Below are 22,427 nucleotides of genomic sequence, written 5' to 3'. Positions count from 1 at the left end.
GAATCTGTGAGAGGGAGAAAAATCCTCCCTCTGCACTAGTTTTTACTTCTCTACATCTATCAAACTAATGTTTTCTCTGATGAAGAATCATTTATCCCCACCCTCATCCTGTCCTTAACTGCTTGATGTTAGAATGGGGCATTTCATGTACCATGAAGCAGTTTCCTGGGGTGACTTTATTCCAAGACTATGGGAATAAAGAAGCTGAACCTGGTCTAAGTGGCATTTTAGGCAGTGCAGGGGGTTCCTTTTATTTTATTTTTTTTAATTTCTTTTATTTCTTTTTTTCCTTTAAGGTGCACACTTTATTGAACGGGTCTCAAGTCAGTGCACAGGTGAGCCCTGCTGCCTCTGCACCCCAACCTGCTCCCAGGGGGACAAAAAGCCTTCATACATCTCAAGTTGGGGGGAAACAGGGGGAGCTATGATGGCTGGTCATTCAACATAAACAAAAAGAGCAAGTGTTAAGGCAAAAATTTTTTAAAAATTAAGTTACATTATTTACACAGAAGCAATGTTATCACCCTCGCTTGTGTGGACTCAGGCAAGGACTGGCCCTTCTCCTAGTGAGAAGTGGGGTGACATTGGGGAAGGCAAGGGACTTTCTGTAACATGCAACTTACGATATTTGGAATGATGATTTAAAAAAAAAAGAACAATGTAAAATCAAAGTCCTTGGCCACTTTGCAGAACTTTGGGGTGCTTGCTCCAACCTACTGCTGTCACATTTGATGTCGACATTCTCAAGGACCTCTATGAAAGCACAGTGTTGTCTGGTGGGACCACCATATACCCGGGCATTGCCAATAGGATGCAGAAGGAGGTTGCTGTCCAGGCTTCCAGCATGAGGAAGATCAAGAGTATTGTGCCCCCTGAGCACAAATACTCTGTGTGGATGCACATCTCCATCCTGGCCTCACTGTGGACCTTCTTGCATCTGTGGATCAGCAAGCAGTAGTACGAAGAGTCCGGCCCCTCCTGTGTCCACCTCAAATGTTTCTAGGCGGACTGTTAGCTGCATTAAACCCTGTCTTGATAAAACCTAAAACAGAAAACCAGATGAGATTGGCATGGCTTTATTTTTTGATTATTTGTCCTATTCTATTCTGTTCCATTCTATTCTATTCTATTCTATTCTATTCTACTCTATTCTATTCGTTTTTGGAATTTACTCAGGATTTAAAAACTGGAACAGGGAGATCCTTTTAAAATATGGAGACCTGAGGGACCTTCAAGATGGCAGAGGAGTAAGAAGTAGAGATCACCTTCCTCTCCACAAATATATCAGAAAAACATCTACATGTGGAACAACTCCTACAGAACACCTACTGAATGCTGGCAGAAGACCTCAGACTTCCCAAAAGGCAAGAAACTCCCCATATACGTGGGTAGGGTAAAAGAAAAAAGAAAAAACAGAGACAAAAGAATAGGGATGGGACCTGAACCAGTGGGAGGGAGCTGTGAAGGAGGAAAGGTTTCCACACACTAGGAAGCCCCTTCACTGGAGGAGATGGGGGGGTGGGCTGGGGGGAAACTCCAGAGCCACAGAGGGGAGCACAGCAACAGGGGTGCAGAGGGCAAAGTGGAGAGATTCCTGCACAGAGGATCAGTGCTGACCAGCACTCACCAGCCTGAGAGGCTTGTCTGCTCACCCTCCGGGGCGGCCAGGGGCTGGGAGCTGAGGCTCGGGCTTCGGAGGTCAGATCCAAGGGAGAGGACTGGGGTTGGCTGCCTGAACACAGCCTGAAGGGGTTAGTGAACCACGGCTAGCCAGGAGGGAGACTGGGAAAATGTCTGGAACTGCCTAAGAGGCAAGAAAACATTGTTGCAGGGTGGGCAAGGAGAGGGGATTCAGAGCACCACTTAAACAAGCTCCAGGCATGGGCGTGAGCCACAGCTATCAGAGCGGACCCCAGAGACTGGCATGAGACTCTATGGCTTCTGCTGCCACCACTAAGAAACCTGTGTGCGAGCACAGGTCACTCTCCACACCTCCCTTCCAGGGAGACTGTGCAGCCCGCCACTACCAGGGTACCGTGATCCAGGGACAATTTCTCTGGGAGAACACATGGCGGCCTTAGGCTGGTGCAATGTCACGCTGGCCTCTGCTGCTGCAGGCTTGCCCTGCACTCTGTACCCCTCCCTCCTCCCCCGGCCTGAGTGAGCCAGAGCACCATAATCAGCTGCTCCTTTCACTCCATCCTGTCTGAGCGAAGAACAGATTCCCTGAGGTGACCAACATGCAGAGGCAGGGCCAAATCTGAAGCTGAACCCCAGGAGCTGTGCTAACAAAGAAGAGAAAGGGAAATCTCTCCCAGCAGCCTCAGGAGCAGCGGGTTAATCTTCACGGTCAACATGATGCACCCAGCATCTGTGGAATATCTGAATAGACAACATAACATCCCAAAATTGAGGGGGTGAATTTAGGGAGCAACTGTAGACTTGGGGTTTGCTTTCTGCATCTAATTATTTTCTCATTTTGTGTCTGTCTTAGTTGAGTATTTAGAGTTTCTTATCATTGGTAGATTAGTTTATTGACTGGGTTGCTCTCTGCCTTTATATATATATATATATATTTTTTCTTTTTCTCTTCTTCTGAGTGTGTATATTTCTTTCTCAGTGTGTATAGCTTTACTTTTACTATTTGTCCTACAGTTCTGTCTGTCTCTTTTTTGTGTTTTTTTTATTATTATTAAAGATGTTTGCTCCTCTTAACATTGGTGGATTTATTTTTTTGGTTTGGTTGTGCTCTGCTTTCTTTCATTCTTTCTTTTTATTACTTTACATTTTTATTATTTTTAATATATATATATTTACTTTTTAATTTAATTATTTTATTTTATTTTATTTTTCTTTCTTTCTTTCTTTCTTTCTCCGTTTTCTTGTGAGCCATGTGGCTGACAGGGTCTTGGTGCTCCAGCCAGATGTCAGGCCTGTGCCTCTGAGGTGAGAGAGCCAAGTTCAGGACATTGGTACACCAGAGAACTCCAAGCTCAACTTAATATCAAACAACGAAAAATCTCCCAGAGATCACTATCTCAACACTTAGACCAGGTCCACTCAATGACCAGCAAGCTACAATGCTGGACACCCTATGCCAAACAACTAGCAAGACAGGAACAAAACCCTACCCATTAGCAGAGAGGCTGCCTAAAATCATAATGTCACAGAAAACCCAAAAGAAACCGCCGGACACAGTACTGCCTACCAGAAAGACAAGATCCAAACTCATCCACCAGAACACAGGCACCAGTTCCCTCCCCAGGGAGCCTACACAGCCCACTGAACCAAACTTAGCTACTGGGACCAGACACCAAAAGACAATGGGATCTATGAACCTGCAGCCTGCCTAAAGGAGACCCCAAACACAGTAAGTTAAACAAAATGAGAAGACAGAGAAACATACAGCAGATGAAACAGCAAGGTTAAAACCTATCACACCAAACAAATGAAGAGGAAATAGGCAGTCTACCTGAAAAATAATTCAGAGTAATGATAGTAAAGGTGATCCAAAATCTTGGAAATAGAATGGAGAAAATATAAGAAATGTTTAACCAGGACCCAGAAGAACTAAAAAGCAAATAAACAATCATGAATAACACAATAAATGAAATTTAAAATTATCTAGAAGGAATCAATAGCAGAAAAACTGAGGCAGAAGAATGGATAAGTGACCTGGAAGATAAAATAGTGGAAATAACTACTGCAGTGCAGAATAAAGAAAAAAGAACGGAGAGAATTGAGGAAAGTCTTTGAAACCTCTCAGACAACATTAAGCACCAACATTCTAATTATAGGGGCTGCAGAAGAAGACGAGAAAAAGAAAGGGTCTGAGAAAATAATTGAAGAGATTTTAGTTGAAAACTTCCCTAATATGAGAAGGAAATGGTCAATCAAGGCGAGGAAGCACAGAGAGTTCCATATAGGATAAATCCAAGGAGAAACATGCCAAGACACATATTAATCAAACTATCAAAAATTAAATACAAAGAAAAAATATTAAAATCAGCAAGAGAAAAACAACAAAAAACATACAAGGAAATCCCCATAAGGTTAACAGCTGATCTTTCAGCAGAAACTCTGCAAGCCAGAAAGGAGTGGCAGGACATAGTTAAAGTGATGAAAGGGAAAAAATTACAACCAAGATTACTCTACCCAGCAAGGATCTCATTCAGATTCAATGGAGGAATTAAAACATTTACAGACAAGCAAAAGTTAAGAGAATTCAGCACCACCAAAGCAGCTTTACTACAAGTTTTAAAGGAATTTCTCCAGGAAAGAAACACAGAGAAGGAAAAGACCTACAGTAATGAAGCCAAAACAATCAAGAAAATGGTAATAGGAATATACACATTGATAATTACCTTAAATGTAAATGGGTTAAATGCTCCAAACAAAAGACAGAGACTGGTTGAATGGATACAAAAACAAGACCTGTATATATGCTGTGTACAAGAGACCCACTTCAGACCTAGGGACACATACAGACTGAAAGTGAGGGGATGGAAAAAGATATTCCATGCAAATGGAACTCAAAAGAAAGCTGGAGTAGCGATTCTCATATCAGACAAAATAGATTTTAAAATAAAGACTATTACAAGAGCCAAAGAAGGTCACTGCATAATGATCACGAGATCAATCCAAGAAGAAGATAAAATAATGGTAAATATTTATGCACCCAACATAGGAGCACCTCAATACATAAGGCAAATGCTAACAGCCATGAAAGTGTAATTCGACAGAAACACAATCATTGCAGGGGATTTTAACACCCAAATTTCACCAGTGGACTGATTATCCAAAATGAAAATAAATAAGGAAACACAAGCTTTATAAACAAGATGGACTTAATTGATATTTACAGGATATTCCATCTCCCCCCACAAAAACACAATACACTTTCTTTTCAAGTACTCAGGGAACATTCTCGAGGATAGATAATATCTTGGGTCACAAATCAAACCGTGGTAAATTTAAGAAATTGAAATTGTATCAACTATCTTTTCTGACCAAAACGTTATGAGACTAGATATCAATTACAGGAAAAAAAAACCTGTAAAAATACAAGCACATGGAGGCTAAACAATACACTACTAAATAACCAAGAGATCACTGAAGAAATCAAAGACAAAGTCAAGAAATACCTAGGAAAAAATGACAATTAAAACTTGATGACCGAAAACCTATCAGATCCAGCAAAAACAGTTCTAAGAGAAAAGTTTATAGCAATACAGTCCTACATCAAGAAACAAGAAACGTCTCAAATAAACAACCTAATCTTACACCTAAAGCAATTAGAGAAAGAAGAACAAAAAAACCCCGAAGTTAGCCAAAGAAAAGAAATCATAAAGATCAGATCAGAAATAAATGAAAAAGAAATGAAGGAAACAATAACAAAGATCAATAAAACTAAAAGCTGGTTCTTTGAAAAGATAAACAAAATTGGTAAACCATTAGTCAGACTCATCAAGAAAAAAGGGGAGAAGACTCAAATCAATAGAATTAGAAATAAGAAAGAAGTAATGACTGATTCTGCAGAAATACAAAGGATCATGTGAGATTACTACAAGCAAATATATGCCAATAAAATGGACAACCTGGAAGAAATGTACAAATTCTTAGAAAAGCACAACCATCCAAGACTGAACTAGGAAGAAATAGAAAATATAAACAAATCAATCACAAGAACTGAAATTGAGACTGTGATTAAAAATCTTCCAACATGCCAAAGCCCTAGACCAGATGGCTTAACCAGTGAATTCTATCAAACATTTAGAGAAAAGTTAACATCTATCCTTGTCAAACTCTTCCAAAATATAGCAGAGGGAAGAACACTCCCAAAGTCATTCTACAAGGCCACCATCACGCTGATACCAAAACCACTCAAAGATGTCACAGAGAAAGAAAACTATAGGCCAACATCACTGATGAACATAGATGCAAAATCCTCAACAAAATACTTTCAAACAGAATCCAGCAGCATATTAAGAGGATCACACACCATGATCAAGTGGGGTTTATTTCAGGAATGCAAGGATTCTTCAATATACACAAATCAATCAGTGTGATACACTGTATTAACAAATTGAAGTAGAAAAACAATATGATCATCTCAATAGATGCAGAAAAAAACTTTTGTCAAAATTTAACACCCATTTATGATAAAAACCCTCCAGAAGGTAGGCATAGAGGGAACTTACCTCAACCTAATAAAGGCCATATATGACAAACCCACAGCCAATATTGTTCTCAATGGTGAAAAACTGACACCCTTTCCTCTAAGAGCAAGAAAAAGATAAGGTGTTCCACTCTCACCACTCTTATTCAACATAGATTTGGAAGTTTTAGCCACAGCAATCAGAGAATAAAAAGAAATAAAAGGAATCTGAATTGGAAAAAAAAGAAGTAAAGTTGTCACTGTTTGCAGATGACATGATACTATACATAGAGAATTCTAAAGATGCTACCAGAAAACTACTAGAGCTAATCAATGAATTTAGTAAAGTAGCAGGGTACAAAATTAATGCACAGAAATCTCTTGCATTCCTATACACTAATGATGAAAAATCTGAAAGAGAAATTAAGGAAACACTCCCATGTACCACTTCAACAAAAAGAATAAGATTCCTAGGAATAAACCTACCAAAGGAGACAAAAGACCTGTATGCAGAAAACTATAAGACACTGATGAAAGAAGTTAAAGATGATACAAGTAGATGGAGAGATATACCATGTTTCTGGATTGGAAGTCAACGTTGTGAAAATGACTCTACTACCCAAAGCAATCTACAGATTCAATGCGATCCGTATCACACTACCAATGGCATTTTTCACAGAAGTAGAAAAAAATTTTCACAATTTGTATGGAAACAAAAAAGACCCTGAATAGCCAAAGCAATCTTTTAAAAGAAAAATGGAGCTAGAGGAATTAGGCTCTGTGACTTCAGACTGTACTACCAAACTACAGTATTCAAGATGGTATAGTCCTGGCACAAAAACAGAAATATACATCAATGGAACAGGATAGAAAGCCCAGAGATAAACCCATGCACATATGGTCACCTTATTTTTGATAAAGGAGGTAAGAATATACAATGAAGAAAAGACAGTTCCTTCAATAAGTGGAGCTGGGAAAACTGGACAGTTACATGTAAAAGAATGAAATTAGAACACTCCCTATCACCATACACAAAAATAAACTCAGAATAGATTAAAGACCTAAATGTAAGGCCAGACACTATAAAACTCTTAGAGGAAAACATAGGCAGAACATATGACATAAATCACAGCAAGATCCTTTTTGACCCACCTCTTAGAGAAATGGAACTAAAAACAAAAAGCAACAAACGGGACCTAATGAAACTTTAAAGCTTTTGCACAGCAAATGAAACCATAAACAAGATAAAAAGACAGCCCTCAGAATGGGAGAAAACTTTTGCAAACGAAGCAACTGATGAATGATTAATCTCCAAAATTTACAAGCAGCTCATGAAGCTTAATATCAAATAAACAAACAATCCAATCCAAAAATGGGCAGAAGATCTAAATAGACATTTCTCCACAGCAGATATACAGACTGCCAACAAATGCATGAAAGGATGCTCAACATCACTAATCATCAGAGAAATGCAAGTCAGAACTACAATGAGGTATCACCTCACACCAGTTAATATGACCATCATCGAAAAATCTACCAACAATAAATGCTGGAGAGGGTATGGGGAAAAGGGAACCCTCTTGCACTGTTGGTGGGAATGTAGATTGATAAAGCCACTATGGAGAACAGTATGGAGGTTCCTTAAAAAAGTAAAAATAGAACTACCATACGACCCAGTGATCCCACTACTGGGCATATGTACTCTGAGGAAACCAGAATTCTAAAAGAGTCATGTAGCACAATGTTCATTGCAGGTCTATTTACAATAACCAGGACATGGAAGCAACCTAAGTGTCCATCGACAGATGAATGGATAAAGAAGATGTGGCACATATATACAATGGAATATTACTCAGCCAGAAAAAGAAATGAAACTGAACTATTTGTAGTGAGGTGGATGCACTTAGAGTCTGTCATACAGAGTAAAGTAATTCAGAAAGAGACAAACAAATTCCGTATGCTAACACATATATATATGGAATTCCCCCCTGCCAAAACAAATATATGTTTCTGATGAACCTCGGGGCACGACAGGAATAAAGACACAGACTTAGAGAATGGACTTGAGGACAATGGGAGGGGGAAGGGTAAGCTGAGACAAAGTGAGAGACTAGCATTGACATATATACACTACCAAATGTAAATTAAATAGGTAGTGGGAAGCAGCTGTATAGCACAGGGAGGTCAGCTCCTTGCTTTGTGACCACCTAGAGGGGTGGGATAGGGAGGGTGGGAGGGACACACAGAGGGAGAAGATATAAGGATATATGTATATTTATAGCTGATTCACTTTGTTATAAAGCAGAAACTAACACAGCATTGTAAAGCAATTATATTCCAATAAAGATGTTAAAAAATAATAATAAAATAAAATAAAATATGGAGACCTGCAGAGGACTTCCTCTCCATCTGTAAAGGATAATGCAAGTGGTCTCAGTTCTGCAGGTGGTGCCATTAGCTTCTTATATCACAGTAAACGTTTTTTAATTACTACAGAAACATACCTCATTTTAATTCATCACCTAATTCAATTACATAGAATGTATTTTCTTTCTAAAATTATCCATTATTTTAAAGTATCACATACTAAACTCCATCATGTTTTAATGTATGCTTCTAAGGTAGATTCCATAAGTGTATTAGTCATCATTTCATTTCACATAGAGTCATGGCTGACTGAGTGCAAATTATTCTTTGTCCCACTGAAATCTTAAGGGCAGAAAAATAGAATAGGAATATCCTACTTTGCAATGCCACATAGTACTCCCTCTAGGCTGCTTTACATTTTGTTTCATGTTCTGTGATTCCTAATGTTGCCTTTAAAAAGGTTTCTGCTTGTTATCAGATAATACAAGTTGGTTGTAAAGCTTTGGAATTGACAGAAAACTATCCTTAACACCATTGCATATTATATGTACGCATGTATATATATGTGTGTTCCTCATTATATTTTAGGACTATTCAGTGAAATCAAAATTAAAATGTTTAATATTTACTATTGCCTCATGAATATATTCCTATTTCATTAAGTATTTTTTAATGTGAATTTTAAGTACTGAATAGTATTTCAGTATATAGGTATATCATTATTCATGTAACCAGTTCCATATTGGAAAATCAATTTCAATGTATACATTATTATTATTATCATTATTATTTTGTAATTCCTTTAAATTATAGCAGAAGAATCAAATTGTAATATTGTGTATCTTTGATGACACTTGAAACACAATATACAATTTATCTAAGATTCTATAAAACATTATGTCCATTTGACATTGTACATTCCTTTTTGTGATGCTATCTTCCAATTCTCCCACATTTAAACATTTGGGCTGTTCCCTCTGAACTTAGATGACTTATACCTTCAACCACTTTTCTGAAAGTCTTCTTTATGCCTTTGTTATAAATGAAACCTGGCTCTTCCTCAATGACATTCCCTCCTGTAAAATATTGTTAATTATTTTTCATTCAACATTTCTCTTACTATTTGGTCTGGAGATGGACTCATTGTTCTCCTTATTGCTTCCAGACTATTCTCCTTCCTTGCTTCCTAGAAGTGCCCTCCATAGAGTAATTGTTAACTGATCCCCAAATCACATCTGTTCACTCCTTAATTTTAACTTCTGTTTCACCACCATGATCTCCAACACCCCCGACATAACTCTTGTTGAGTTCTCATGCAGTATAGATGCCATTTTCAATAATATGACTAACAAGTTTATTTTCTTCCAATGTATAGTCAAATGTGAAGAGCTCAGAATTTTGAATAAGATTTTCTAGTTCCAAAACCTACCTCCACCATGAGGTAGTTGTGTGTCCTTGGGTACGTTACTTAACCTCTACATGTCTCAATTCCCTCATCTGTATAATAGATGCATCTAACTCAGAGCTTTTGTTTTTTTTATGTTATACTAGTGGTGTCTGGTGTGTAGTACATTTAATAAAATAGTTGCACTTAATTAAAATGTTTCACATTTTGCTTTCCTATCCAAACCACTTAAACCAATGGTCATACTCTGTTTCATTAATGATATTTTAACTCTCCATAATCCCAATTTTAAGACTCTCACTCTCCAACCACCACAAACTTCTTTTTCCACTCTTTGCCTGTAGTAACAACTCTACAATTATCTGTGCCCACTCAAATCCTTGGGTCTATTTCTTTGTTCTGTCACTCACCATTTCTATGTCCTAACTTCTCGACCTACTCATTTAAATTTCCCAGGGTCAGCATTAAAATCAATCTAGGGGTTTCTCCCACTATTTCATTGCCTCTCTCAAGTCCTCATACTTACCTGGCAAAATGCAAACCCTAGTAAACACAAGTTTCGTTTTCTTCCTCACCTGTATGAAGCTGAATATAGGTGAGGGAAAAACACAACCACACTGACAGATCTCATTCCAAACTCATGGTCACTAACCTCAGAAAATTTTTTTCCCTAACCAATCCTCATCTATTTCCTTAGTCCATTTACTCTCTTAATTCCTTAAATGACCAATTCAACCCCCTTCTCTCTCTTAAAGCTTATGACAACTATTCCACTGCTATTGATTTTGCTTCTCCCCTCACCAGAGAATAGCAAAGCAATTAAGAAACTTTCTACTATTTCCCATCTCTGTTTCCAAAATGTATTTGTCTTTGAGCTCATATAATTTTCTCTCCTTTCTGTAACTATGGTAAAATCTGTACTTTTATCTGTGACCACCTGTTGTGTTATGTCTACTAGATCTTATCTCTTCTCATCTATTTATGGATACTGATCCACTCTTTTCCTTTATTTCTTTTGTTTCACAGTGTTGCCCTCACTGAGTAAGCAAACGTGCTATTATATCTCCTACTAAAAAAACGTCTCGGCCAACAACCTCTTTCCCATTAATGACCTTTCTCTGCTCCTTTCTCAATTAAGATAATTATTTACAAAACTGTTGAACGTGCTATCTTTTCTCATTCTCTCCATTTTTTTCTATCCACTCTCTTTCAACACATCCCACTTAGGTATTTCCCCACCTCTCTGCTGAAAATTATTTTGTCATTTTTAATATCTATTTTCTTACTTTATTCATCAGCAATATTTGACAGAGTATTAAAATACTCTTTTATAAAATATTTTCTTTGTTTGGCTTTGATTATACTTAATATTTTTCAGTTTTTACTCTCACGCACTGCTTCTTCTTACTTTATAGTTTCCATCATCCTCCAGATTCTCAAAGTTGGAGTTCCCTGCAACTCACAACTTGGACTTTTCTCCCCCACATCTTTAGTTATATAAACCTCTAAAAGTCCCTTAAATGCTAATGAATTACCATGTATCTCTTCATCCTGGAACTCTCCCTGATGTCTAGATTCATATAGCCAACTTTCCTCTTAATATATCATTCAAATATATAATAGCTACCTCATTTAGAGCATGCCCAAAATGGAACTCCTGTCATTTCTTCTCTGAAACTACTAATTCCTCAGTAGTCACACTTAGTACACAGCAATTCCATTGCTGCAGTGGTCCATGTCATAAACCTGTAGATTATTTCTGACTCTTTTCTTTCTCACCTCACATTTACATTCAAAAATATCTAAATTTTTGGGCTTCCCTGGTGGCGCAGTGGTTGAGAGTCCGCCTGACGATGCAGGGGACACGGGTTCATGCCCTGTTCCAGGAAGATCCCACATGCCGCAGAGTGGCTGGGCCCGTGAGCCATGGCCGCTGAGCCTGCGCGTCCAGAGCCTGTGTTCCGCAATGGGAGAGGCCACAACAGTGAGAGGCCCGCGAACCTCAAAAAATAAAAAATAAAAAATAAAAAATAATCTAAATTTTCACAGCATCCTACTACCATTAGGTAGTTAGTCAGACGTTAGCAGCTAGGAGGTGACAGCTGTGAAAAGACAAGAGGGAGTAGTCAAGTAACACCCCAAACATCTGGGGACCCTCCCCTGACCCTGCCCAGAACGGGTGAAACTATGGTCGTGTGGTGGGCACACTTATCCTGATAAAGAGGGGGCACAGTAACACGAGGGAACTTACCTAGGCTGGGCAAGTCAAGACCAGACAGGCGAATAACCTATAGTAAACCCAAACTCATTATACCATCATAGTAATAAAATCTACATGTGGTTTTGTCCCCACCCCCACCCTCACCACCCTCCCCGTGGGCGTTTCTTAGAGAATCAAGGGTGAGAGCATGAGCAATAGTGAACTTGTCACATAGCTCCGGTCCGTCAATCAAATAATGACCCCTGTCACTCACCCCGCCTCCCGACAAAATGCTCCTTAAAAATTCCCTTAGGCCTGTACAGGAATGCTACTTTCACTTCGCAGAAACAACCCGCTTTCTCTCTCTGAGAGCATACCTATGCTTAAATAAACTTTGCTTTGCGTTACGCCTGAAGTGGTAGTCTGCAGTTCTTTGCTTGCTACCGCGAGGACCGAGATTGCTGGTCCAGGGCTTCCGTTGACCTCCTCAGTTGAAACTATTGTGACACAATGCAGCCAACCCGTTAACACTACCTACACCAGTACAATCCTAATTCACCCACCACAATCCCCTGGATTATTGTAATAGAAATAATCTATTACATATACTACATATTGCCCTACAGGGTTTTCTCAGCATTACAGAGTGATCTTTTAAATTCTGAAGTTAGATACTTTGAATTTTATATTCAAACTTTTCCAGTGGCTTTGTATCTCACTCCCATAATTATAGTGATAAAAGCCAACCTAAATTCAAAGTATCCAGATAAGACACAGTCTGGCAACACTTTAACTCTGGTCTCATCTTCTATTAATATCTTTTCTTTGGTCCAGTCTCCTTGGCTTTGTGCAAACTTCAGGAATTGTCCAGCCTGAAGGTTTATGCTGCTGCTGTTTCCTCTGCTTAGAAACCTGAGTTCTGGGTATTTCCATGGCTTATGTCATCTTTTTTAGGGCTTAGCTCAAATCTAATCCCCTCAGTGACACCTTTCTTAATCTTTCCCAATACTTCATATGTTTTTTTGCTGAATAACACTTTACCGATATTGGCAGAAAAAAAAATATATCTTGTATGTCTAGTGTGTAGACATATATATATATTGAGGGCATTTTGCTTGTTTTATGCACTAGCAAGATTACTGGCCTATGTCAGACATATACAAAATATGTTGTTGAATAGGTAATATATACATAAATATTGAAAGATTGTATTAAAAAGAGTAGTCTTAATCAGTAAAGCAAGCCAAGACATTAAATGGTTAAACCATATATGGTTAAACATGAAAACTACTCAAACATTATTATTTCACATATATTGCTCTTTTTATTGCATGTATTAATTTCTTTGTGCATGTTCTATCAATGCTTTACCTCAGTTTTTGAATTGAAATTGGACAAGAAATTTAATGATTCACAATATATAAAATGAATATATTAGTTCAAATTCAATCACAAATGTAACTACATCTATATAATGCACATGGCATTTCAATATCTAAAATTTGACTTACATATTACAGAAATTCTTAAGGTTCTGTCCATAGCAAAACATACACAGTAAGGTGACTAATTACTGAAACAATTTTCCTGGGTAGATGCTAAGAAAAATTTTAAAATACTGGTTATTTCATGCTGATGGAATGTACTCAGGATGGGATTTAGAATACATAAACCAAAGTAGATACAAAAATTTTTAAAAAGGGGGGGAAAGAAATGACACAAGACATGGAGAAACAAGTAAAAGTACAAGGTTAATAGACAAGCTGCTGAACTCTAGATCTGTTTTCACCTGGCCTGTATTAAATAAATCAGGATTTTAAAATTCATACTAATCAGCATCTAACATATGTTATAACTAAATATATATTTACATATATGCAAATATTAAGAAGAATCCTTATTTACAAATGTCTTTTTTTCATGTTTTTTTAACACATTTTTGCAAAATGTACACTGACAAGTTCTAAAAGGAATGAACATTGAATTATTTTTTATTAGTTCTTAGGGTTTACAGTGTAGCTGAAAGTGAAGTAACGTCAGTGGACATGCTTGGGTCATATACGTAAATATCATTCTTCAGTTCCTGATTACTAGAAAGATCTGAGGACCCTGTTATCATGTATGATGGCCTCCTCAGTGCCTCTTGTTTGCGATTCTGAATTGAGCCAGTTTTTTCCTGCCTGCCATGCCCTGGGACTGTCTGTTTGCCGTACTACATGGCACACTTAAATCATTTCGGGTTGCGCTGACATTATTCCTTAGAAACTCTCCTTCCTGTAAACAGTTATCCTACTTCAAATTCCCCTTAGACTGTGTGTGCAGGAGTAAGCTGTTAGCATCCATTCTTATACAGATCTCTCTAGTTTCATTTTTAATTCAAGTACTGTCTTTTTACTGTAGCATGACATCTGAGTTAAACAGCAAGGCTTGTGGGCGAAAATGGGAATAGAGACATAATACTTAAAACTACCTCAGTGACACATAAATTAAAATAATGAAATATAATAGTGCATTTTTTCATGTTGAATGGTTGACATACATATATTGTATATTACAAAAAATATGGCACTTAAACTTGAAAAAGTTCTGTGCTTGGTTTATAGAAATGAGCATAAGCAGGGTTGTAGCTTGTGAATTATTATAAAGTGGTAGAAGGAGAGTCATCTGATTTAGACCGATAGTTGTAACACTGAATGTGAATGGGTGAGCTTATAACACATGCAGTGAACTGAGGTCGCTGGGAATATTGGAGGTATATGCATGTGTGTGTTTTATGTATTCTTATATGGTTCTTTTCAGGTGGGTTCAACTTTGTGTTCACTTGACGTTTCTTGCATATAAAATTGTACGCGAACAAACTCAAAATTGAAATGCAAATTGTTTTTGCATTGTTCCCTAATATAAAAGTTATTTTGGAACAAAGTCTATTTTACAAAGCAAGCATTGTAACAGAATAGACTGTAGTGATTTCTTGTATATGTGCCTGTATTACCATTGAAAGGCTGGGTTTTAACCACATCTTGCTTCCAAAATAGGGACTTCTGAATGACTGCTAAGTTCACACAAACAATTTATGTTAATATAAAAAGTAAAGAATAGAAAAAATCTTAAAAATAACAAATTATAATCAGATCACACAATTTACTTGGTGGGAAAAACTGCTCCTGAAAACAAGTGCTGTTTGGTATCCTAGTAAACACTTAAATTGTTCACTACAGGATGTACTGGGGTTTAGAGCTTAGAGTGGAATCAACATGGGGAAAACAGACTCAGCTGTAGGAATCGCTAAAAAAAAAAAAAGGCAGCAAGGAATTCAGCAGGTAAGGCATGTGGATAGGCCACAAATCCCATGTAGGATTTGTTATTAGGATGTTTGGGCTGATATTCTAAAAGAGTCTGGATATTGGCCAAAGGGTATAAACTTCCAGTTATAAGGCAAGTAAGTTCTGGGGATCTAGTGTACAACACGGTGATTATAGTTAATACTGTATTATACACGTGAAAGTTGCCGAGACAGCAGATCTTAAATGTTCTCACCACAAAAACAAAATGGCAATTATGTGATGTGATGGAAGTGTTAGTTAAAGCTATAGTGGTAATCATTTTGCAATATATAAATGTATCAAATCAGCACATTGTACACCTAAACTTACACAAAGTTATATGTCAATTATATCTCAATAGAGCTGAAAAAGAAGAAATATAAATTAAAATATTCTTTTTTTTTTTTTTTTTTTTTTTTTTGCGGGATGCAGGCCTCTCACTGTTGTGGCCTCTCACGCTGTGGAGCACAGGCTCTGGACGTGCAGGCTCAGCGGCCATGGCTCACGGGCCCAGCCACTCCGCGGCATGTGGGACCTTCACGGACCAGGGCACGAACCCATGTCCCCTGCATCGGCAGGTGGACTCCCAACCACTGCGCCACCAGGGAACTACTCATGTGAAAATATATGTCATATGTACCTTAAAAAATGGTAATAAAGACTAGAGAATTAGAGCAAATAAAGAAAGGTAATAGCACAAATTAAAAGCAGCTAGGCTGCATCTGGAAAATGCATCAATAGTTATCAGTTTCTGAGAAAACAGCCCTATACTTGGGGTGATCTCCAATTCAGAGGGTGAGTGAAGGATATGAAGAAGAACAGTAAGAAAAATATAGCTGGACATTAATCGAATATGTCTGAGGTTTTAGTCAGGGTCTCTTGCATAGGAAACATCAGAGTCATTTAGTTCTTATATACATAGTTATAAGGGAGGGTATTAAACTAGCATAGATTATGGTGGAATATTGGAAAAACAAATTCACCTTAAAATACTTGGGGCTTAAATTAAAGAACAAAAACAAAACAATTTTCTTCATGGCACATGCTCAATATGCATCAATCAGAGGGAGATTTGTGTTCTAAGTCATCAGGCGGACAGGTTAGTGGAGACCAAGGTCATCTTGTGGACTATCTGGATCACATGATCTTCTTGATCAATGGGGCAGTGGGAAGAGGGCAGTGAAGGGCCTGGCACTACCAGAACAGTGCTTTGGCCTGGAAATGAAACACACTATTTATATTCCAATCCCATTGGCCAAAACCAACATGACACTTCCTCCCTCAAATAGAGAGAGAAAGAAAATGTATTATTATTGGGGATACAAAAGGAGAGAAAAATCGGATATGATTGAGCTCTAGAAGTCTTGATATCTGTACCATCTGTACCACGCATAGGGACTGCATGTCAGGAAAATGAAAGAACTCATTTATCAACACTGGCCAAATCTAGAGCTGAATAAGCTGTGAGGGTACGAGAAACATTTCCAAACCTCAGGGAATTCATTCATTCATTCATTCACTCTCTCACTCATTCTCTATCTAAGGATAAACCACATTTGTAAACTAACACAGGCCTGAAACTGCATGCTGATGCAAGAGCATCTGAAATAACCAAGTTGCTCTCACTTAATCTGTACTATGTCATGATGGTCACGTGAGTGTTGGAGCACGTTTTTTTCTGTGGAACATTAGCTTTTACTGAAATTTAGGGTTATCACAGGTGGTCATTTTAGACATTATAGTTTCAGCCTTTTTTTTAAACTAATCCTTAATGAATAAGTGTTTAATATTTTATAATAGTTCATAAAGAAATTTCTTCCTTTTAAAGCATTATTATAATAAGGTAAGTGCTCCTGGGTTAACAGTCTTAAAGATAATTCCAGAAACACTTTTAGAAGTCCATTTGTAGCTAAACAGTGATATTTAGGTTAAAATAATTAATATGAAAAGCTTTACATATTTTTTTTTAGTTTTTTATTTCCCTACTTATGACAAGTACCAGTCAAAGGCTCATAAAGTAATATTCCACATGTTTTTCTTTTTATATTACTCTCATGATTTACATGTTGCACTATGGTTTTTTGAGTAAATTAAAGTAATAAACTCCATTTCCTGCCAAGAACTACTTCCTTTCTTCTACTGTATGCTTCAAGAGCTTATTCAAGTAAAGTTTATGACTAATTAGAAAAGCCATATGCATTTGGAATTAACGTTGTCAGTTTGTATTAGTGTATATTTAAATCTCTGATCATGTTATGTGGTTAATACTGTAAGGCAGTCTAGTTGAAGTAGAGCATACGTTTTGATCTCTGCACCATGAAATGAATAAATGGGGTTTTCTTTAGCATTAAATAATCATGCATAATAAATATTCACATGCTATTTAAAATACATTTTGCTGATATATGTAAGTATTAAATATTAAAAATTACATTAAATAATACCTTAGTTAGATAAGATGTTGATGTTATAGAATTAGATAATGGTAGTATACAGATAATAGATTGTCGGGCCTCCCTGGTGGCGCAAGTGGTTGGGAGTCCGCCTGCTGATGCAGGGGATGCGGGTTCGTGCCCCGGTCTGGGAGGATCCCATATGCCGCGGAGCGGCTGGGCCCGTGAGCCATGGCCGCTGGGCCTGCGCGTCCAGAGCCTGTGCTCCGCAACGGGGGAGGCCACAACAGTGAGAGGCCCGCATACCGCAAAAAAAAAAAAAAAAAAAAAAAAAAAAAAAAAAAATAGATTGTCATATTTGCATAGTTTAAAGGCTGAAGTAATGTAAATCTAAATAAGTGTCACATGAAGCAAGCCATCCTATTAATCTATGGGAAGACCAAACAGGTAATAACATCTCTAAAGCTGCAGAGGGTTTTTGAAAAATTGATTTCAAGATTTGTTTCAGTCAAAATTTTATCTATGGGTTGCCTACTTGTGCCAAACACAGTGAAAAACACTACATGTGTAATGAAGGCACACCTGCCTCTCACGTGCTCCAAAGGGTTTATAATCCAGTTGGGGAGGAAATTAAGTGAAAAGTAGAATGGAGGGCAGTTGACATTTTGACTGACAAATGAGCCATTTGGAAAATATAAGCTAAAGTGTTAAAGGAAAGAGACAGAAAGAGAACTGTTACTGTTAAGATTTTATATAGAGAGAGAGGTTTATTTTATTTTATTTTATTTTATTAGAGGACTAATAATAGTATGAGAACACAGCTAACCAATTATTTCTTTAACAACCAAAAATACACACACACACAAAAGTAACTCACAAGAAAAACTGCTGTGTTTGATCTAATTATTATCAATTAAATAGAGGCTTTATTAGTTAAATAACTAACAAACAACCATTAACTCCATGATGTGATCCAAGTCAGTAGTTATATAAAGGTTCATGAATTATTATTCTTAACCAGTGTTTTGATTGCAATATTAGACACTCAGTGTTTGCAAGTACATCTGCTCTAAATTAACATTAAAACACTTAGATCATGACTATAAATTTTAGAGATCTCTGCTGTGGCTCAAACTCTGGGCTGACAGTGGAGAAAGATGGTATAAGTTCCAAGTAGCACATAAAGATACAAAACAATAGAAGGTCTGGTTTCTATGAAAACTTCAAGTTGCTGGGCCTTGAGCTTCCTGCTGCAGTACTAAGGTGGTTTCAAAGAGATGTGCAAGGGAACTCAGCTTGCTCAAAGAAATATGTGCCTCCTTCCAATTTCTATGTTTTCTGTTCTTCTCTGGCTCAAACTCCGGGCTGACAATGGAGACAGTTGGTATAAATTCTTGTCTGTTCCAATCATGCCCGTACCTGCAATAATAATGCCCTGTCTGCTAGTTAACACATACTCAGACTCTGTGCCTCTATGCTTGAGTTCTTTTTCCTCCACTAAGAGAAGAATATGGAATTAATTTACAGATTTCAAAATCTCCTCTAATTTCTAGTGACCATATATTGAAGATAACTTCTGGGATTGCAGAGAATCAGACTGAGGCTCTTCATCTGTAATATTCACTTGGTGTACCTGAGTGGACTTCTTCCTTGGTCCAGTTATTGGGCCAAACTCAATACACTGGCTGAGAGTGTAGCTTAATAAACTCAGGTTCTGGTGGTTTCATTCAAATTTCTGTCACTTGTTTTTATAGCTAAATTTTAATTTGAGCTTCTTCTCATAATCAAACTCTCTTAGACAAACCCCTGTGATCTGTGGCTTCCCAGGCTGAGCACAGGCTGCCAAGGATGACTGCCATCAAGAATATACTCCGATAAAAATTAATTAAAAAAAAAGAATACTGGCCACCATCACTGTTCTGTCTTCTTCATACTGTAAGTGAGATTTGCTTTACATAATTGCAGTCTGTTTTTTATCATTGCAATATCCCTGGGCCATAGATTATAATTTCAATTATTTAATGTATTTAGTTGCTACCTATAGTGGGTCACTTTTTAAGAACCTCCACGAACTTTCCCAATACTTAATCATGAACAACAGGTCTTATTGTTTTGATTAATAAATGAGAATATTTAGAATAAAAGATGATGATTTAGACAAATCTATAGAGCATGGAATTCAAACCCTGAATTATCTGACATTCCAGCAGATGTTGCTGGTCTAGAATGCATGGGTGGCAAGCTCAATCCACTGACTGGAATGAGTGGGAGTAAAGGCTCCTTTTGCAAAGTTCAATCCTTATCTTCTTTTTTTTTTGTTTCCACTAAACCCTCTCCTGGTTTACCTTAGCATGTGTGCCTTTGTCTCTGCAACCTCTGTATCCTTACCCAATGTGGTCTCAAAATTCTGAAGGGCAGGTGTCTAATTTCACCAAATATTTTTACTTACAGAATTTGCCACAATACAGTAATTGGCCAATGTAGGAATTTAACAAATGTTGTTTATATTCACATTCAAGCTATGAAGTAAATAAAATCTTGTTTTTTTAAGTGAAAGAATTTTAAGTATTTTATTTGTTATTTATTTTGATTAGAATGTATCTTGAGTAAATTGCCCCATTTTTATGTGCTCATGGTATTCATACATAAACATATATTCTTTGGAATTATTCAAGTCACATTTGGTTATTCCTGGATGAAGTTGCTTGATTTTCCTAATTTGCTACCATACAATGTTCTTACAGAATTTGGAAATCTCACTAATCCTAACATTCTTCCTGACTTATTGATTTTAATTTGGGGTTTCTCTGGATGCAAGGTGCATGATCAATATACATAGCAAAGCTTTTATTTTTCTCTCTGTTTCATAGGTCTATTAAAAGACAAAATGCTATTTGCAATATGTATAATGTACCACTTTTTTTGATGAAAGGTATGAAAGATGAACAGTCCCTGCATTGTATGTTTGAAAGAGTATCTGCTGCACTTAGTCATCCTGGTGAACAACCCAAATACAGCTGCACTTCAAAATTAATGAGCCAAGAAAATGAGCCTTGGTTATTTTTCCACTCTGACTTCTAATATTACACTTGTTCCTATAGTTAACATTAAAAACACTACATTAAGTTTATATGAAATATAGCTTTGTTGTCTGATCTATTCAAAGTTGACTAAAATCTTCTGATGATAATCTGATACCAGTCTATGCAGTTACCTACATGAAAAACAAAACAGAGATTTAAAAATAAATAAATCTGGAAACTGCAGGACTGAGGAAAGACTTTGGAAATGCATGAGCCTATAATACATACTTTCAGAAACATGGGCTGTATGATGTGTAAAGTTATTAAGTACCATAGCTATTTTTAGAAATAAACACAAGACACAGGCTTTCTAGCACCAGTAGAAGTACAAAATAGGAACACTGGTCACTTTATGAGAATATTTATCTTGGAACTGACACTTAGATACTCTGTCCTTTTGGATATTTTGAACTGAAAAATATACCCCAGAGGATTGGGCTATATTTCCACCATCACATCTTGTAATATTGCTGGCACATAGGTAATATCAGGAGCAACAGAAAACACTGATGAAGAAGCATAGATGGAGCAGTGTTGAGGAAAACTATCTCTTCCCCAAAAAAGAGAAGTCATGAAGAAGACATTTGTTCTGAACCCGGACTTCAATTCCTATGTACATAAAGCAGAGCTTGCCCAGTATGGCTTTTTTAAACAAAGATACTTGGTTTTCATTGAAGACTATATTATAATGTGTATATGTAACCTGTAGAAATAGCACTGAAGCTATAAATACTTTTAGTTAAGTATTGATAAAAATAAACCATTTCAGCTAAATGAAGCACTTCTTTGGGTTATATGTGCATCAGAAAAACTAGGGCAATAAACTTTTCTTCTTCTTTTTTTAATGACACTAATCCTGTCTAGAGGCTTCACTTTATCATCAGAAAACATATGACTCATTACTACAGTCCATTTGCTCAGGATTCTCCTAGGCATAAAAAAATTACTCAAATAAATTAATTTGAGAGAATTTGTGATGCCTAAAATTATTGTAATGTATCATACTCTCCAGATAATATTTCAATAACAGGAATTACCATTGCCTCATGTCAACAGATTAAATCAGAGCTTTTATTTTGCATGGCAAGGCTGCAGAGGGAGATTATTTTCAAGTTAAGGGAATACGTTTGGCCCTCTCAACCTCTATAAATTCCTAATCTTGTTCAGGCTCTCAGATGGCTATCTTATTATTGAATATCCCAAAGCACTCTCTAATTATCCAGCCTTGATTTTCCTTAATGAATGAAGTTTCCCCTGATCATTTTACTAATTAATACGTAATAGCTAATAACGTCACATATAACACTATAAAACATGCATTTTTTTTTGCATTTGGTAAATCTTTATTCACAAACAAATATATAAAAGATGTAGGGGCTTCCCTGGTGGTGTAGTGGTTGAGAGTCCGCCTGCCGATGCAGGGGACAACGGGTTCATGCCCCGGTCCGGGAAGATCCCACATGCCGCTGAGCAGCTGGGCCCGTGAGCCATGGCCGCTG

Source organism: Mesoplodon densirostris, chromosome 3 (genome assembly GCF_025265405.1).
Source record: "Mesoplodon densirostris isolate mMesDen1 chromosome 3, mMesDen1 primary haplotype, whole genome shotgun sequence".
In the NCBI taxonomy this organism is placed as follows: Eukaryota; Metazoa; Chordata; class Mammalia; order Artiodactyla; family Ziphiidae; genus Mesoplodon; species Mesoplodon densirostris.
This window is presented reverse-complemented; position numbering follows the sequence as displayed.